Here is a 3,752-nt window from a genome sequence, read left to right as displayed (position 1 = left end):
ACCAACGCGGGCTTCGATCCCACGACCCTGGGATCATGACCTGAGCCAAAATCAAAATTTGTATGCTCGATCGACTGAGCCACCCAGGCCTTGGTGATAATGGAATCTTAAAATGCAGGATCTGTTAATCGTTGCAAAATGCACGGCTCCTATTCCATCAGACCCTCAGCTAGTAGATTCTGTGTCGACAGTCTTAATCTTAACCTAATGATCTGATTATTTGGCAATCCTCGCGATAAGCTCCTGGCTGCATGAGAAATGGGTGTTCAAAATACCAAACGATCACTCCCTCCGTGCAATTTCACAATCGAGATCGAGTGCAGATTTGCATTGCAAACGCGAGGAATTTTTCCTTGTGGCCACCACATAAATGCCATGCCGTTTCTGAAGCTAATGAGTTCACGCTCTTGTTAATGCAAATGACATAGTACAAACCTGCTTTTATTTGAGTAAACTGTTAAGTAACAGAAGTCGTTTTCTTCTAAGTGGATGTTGTCTCCTATAAATTAAAGTCGGATAAAACTCCTTTACCCTGACAGAGTGTAATGGGTGAGCCCACGTATATAAAAGTCGTAAAAGTCATTTGTCATCCATAGCTGGAAGCAGGTTAAAGAAAAAACAAACAAACAAACAAAGCAAAAAACACTGAGCGTTTTACAGAGGGCTATGCTTAAATTGTCAAATTAGTCATAAAATAAGTTTGAAATATCGTCAAAACCGTAACTTTGTCGCATATTACAATTGCAAATTGTCTAGAATAGTTAAAAGGTGACCTGTTCTTCATCCTCTAGGCAAAAATCCTACCTGAGCAGGATAATGGGAGACGTGACCGGTAAAGGTGAAAAGCCTATGTGTCCAGTAAAACTCGGGAGGTATGTGAGAGAGGGGAGTAAATCATCTGGCCTTTGATGTGGAAAGAAACAGCAATGAGCGGCCTTAGGTAAGTCACCCATTTATTTATTCACTTACTAAATAATGTATCCGTTTATTCATTAATTAAATAGCTCTACGACTTACCACTCAATCACACTTCCTCATTTCCTCAATCACTATTCAGTAATTTACTGACTCGTTAATCTGATCACTCATTTATTTGCGTTTATTTTTTCCACTGAATAATATGTTCTTTACATATACATTCATTTTGATAAGCAACATTTACCAAGGCACATTGCTAGGTGCTGGCCATGAGGAAATGAGAAAGATAAGATCTCTATCCCGGGGCGTTCCTGGTGAAGGAGACAGGCGCGTGGCTTTGACGAGTACTTTGCTAGAGGTGGAGCAAAAGCACTGGGGTGCAGAGAGAGAGGTCATTGCCTGTGCTAGGAGCCCCAACGGGGTTTTACGGTGTTGTTTGAACTGTGTCTGCTGCATGAAGTAGCTCATTAGAAGACAGAGCAGGGGGAGTCGGCAGGGCTCATGTCGAAAAGAGAAAGAAGGTTCTTTCCAGGCAGGGGAAGCAGCTTGCGCCTGGCACAGAAGTGTGAGAAATTATGCCTTGTTTAGAGAATGGTGAAGAGTTTAAAGTTCCCGGAGAAATAGGACAAGATTGAAATGACCCTAGATAGGACAAATGGGTTGGAGGCCAACTGTGAACAGCCTTTCAAACTACTCTTGGGGATTGTCGAGTGTTGAGCACGTTGGCACGTCACAGGCGGATGTGTACTAGGACCCCCTGTTTCACCCTCATGACTAAAACTGGACAACTGCTTGTCACCGTTGTAAGGAGGTTGAGGCCTACTTTGCTGTTCTCCCCCTGTGTTCCTGTTAAACTTTCCAAACTCTTGGTCTCATAGCTCCGTGAAGGCTTTTTTCTTCCCTTTTCCATCTCCTTTATTAGAACGCGAGGCTCTTGAAGGCAGGAGCCGGATCATTCATTTCTGCACCCTCACTGGCTGCATGTAAGTGATGGAAGAATTAGTGGGTGAATAAATGACCGTGTGAAAGGAGGAAGGGCAGCAAGTCACGTGGTCAAAATGCTGCTAAGTTACAAGATTGAGGTAAGAATCAAGATCCTCCTTCTCTGGGTGGCTCAGTCGGTTAAGCGTCCAATTCTTAGTTTCAGCTCAGGTCATGATCTCACGGCTTCTTCGTGGGTTCCAGTCCTACATCAGGTTCTGCACGGGCAGTGAGGAGCCTGCTTGGGATCCTTGCTCTCTGCCCCTGCCCCACTTGTGCTGTCTCTGTCTCTCTCAAAATAAATAAGTCAACTTAAAAAAAAAAAAAAAAAAAAAAGAAAGATTCACCCTCACCAGCCGTTTCTTACCCCTTCTCCCGACATTTATTGTGTTACTCGTGACAACAATAAGAAATTTATCATACCATTTTTACTGTGAATTCTTTCCACCAAAGTAAATTATTCATATTACTCATGGTATTAACAAAAATATATATTGGACAACATAGATAAGAGCTTTCTTACAGTAGAGACTCTGACTTTTTCTTTTTTTATCCTAGTATTATCTGATTTGGGTGAATTCTAGTCATTAATGCTGGTCAGATTAATGAATTCAGGACACTGGCAATGAAAACGTGACATGACTAAGAAAAATATAGGAAGATACTGCTCACAACAATGAATATTTATGTATATAATTTATGAAAATAAGAGCGTATAATACCCTTTCAAACCCCCAATTGTTCAGACACCCTCTCTGCATCTTATTGATGGATCAGCGAGGATTGTAACAACTGAGAGTATACAGGCACCAATCAATATTTAGCTAGTCAATTATACAGTTAGATATATACCTACAGTGTATTTTCATTTTAGCATTTTATATGAAAATAATGTCAGGCTATTAAAGAAAACTTCTCAAAAGCTATCTCTTAAAAACCCTAGTTGTGACACATTTTCTTTTCCCAAATTCCTGTTTTTCCTTGTTTGACTTGTCATCACAATGAAGACATTTTTTTTCTTCTTTAAGGGCCCGAGTGATTAAATTAGACCCACCTGGATAATCCCGGAAAACTTCCCTGTTTCTGAGGTCTGTAACCCCTATTCAGCGGTTCCAGGGATTAGGACATGGGCATTGCTGGGGGATCGTTATCCTGCCTCTTACAGTGGCACAGTCGAGCGAGGGGAAATGCACTAGCAATCTATCACGAGGTATCTAATCAGCTTTAAACTCATTTTCTAACCGCTCACCTTGGATCTACTAATCTGCCTGTAATCAGTTACATTCTAGTGATGAACGTGTGGTAGAAATGTCTGAATATCACAAGCCAGGGGGGCAAGAAGCAAGGAGATGAAAACGAAGAGTCACGTGTAATCCAGTAGCGAAATACGAAAACAGGTTGAGCCAGCCGCAGTGCTGCCTAGTGCTGTATTTCTTGAGTCATTATGACCCATCCACATGAAGGAAACAGTGACTTATTCTGGATCAATCAAATTCATTCTGGGGAGCTTTCAGAATTGGACAAGAAAGGGTAGCTCCCTTTTTTATCTTGGCTGCAGCCATTGTAATGTGATCCAGACCTGCTTGTTCCGAGTCTTTTTTCTCATGCAGGAGACGGATAGAATCTCCTGTGACCCAACACGCAGGTGGAAGCCACAGTGTGAGGAATGGGGGGGGGGGGGGCGCGAGCGGGTAGAGTGGGGAGGATGAAGGGAAAAAAATCCAGATCATCAGCAAGAAGACTATGGATTTCTGGATGTGGTTGATTCCAAGGCAGATTTCAGCCCCTCCTTTCCATCTAGTCCATTCTACCCACCCACACATCCGTCCATCCCCCGCTGGCCTCCACCACCC

At 42.6% G+C, this 3,752-nt stretch overlaps 1 long non-coding RNA gene across 1 annotated transcript; it reads left to right on the top strand.

Moving 5' to 3' along the window:
* Positions 1 to 665: 665 nt before the first annotated feature.
* LOC121044558 (uncharacterized) lies at positions 666 to 3,112 on the top strand. The gene is made up of 3 exons (XR_005797356.1): positions 666 to 940; positions 1,841 to 2,000; positions 2,928 to 3,112. It is a non-coding gene; the product is annotated as an uncharacterized LOC121044558 (long non-coding RNA).
* The last annotated feature ends 640 nt before the right edge of the window (positions 3,113 to 3,752 follow it).

The sequence above is a fragment of the Herpailurus yagouaroundi genome, unplaced genomic scaffold (genome assembly GCF_014898765.1).
Source record: "Herpailurus yagouaroundi ecotype Mexico unplaced genomic scaffold, PumYag 188, whole genome shotgun sequence".
NCBI classification, from domain to species: Eukaryota; Metazoa; Chordata; class Mammalia; order Carnivora; family Felidae; genus Herpailurus; species Herpailurus yagouaroundi.
This window is presented reverse-complemented; position numbering and strand designations above follow the sequence as displayed.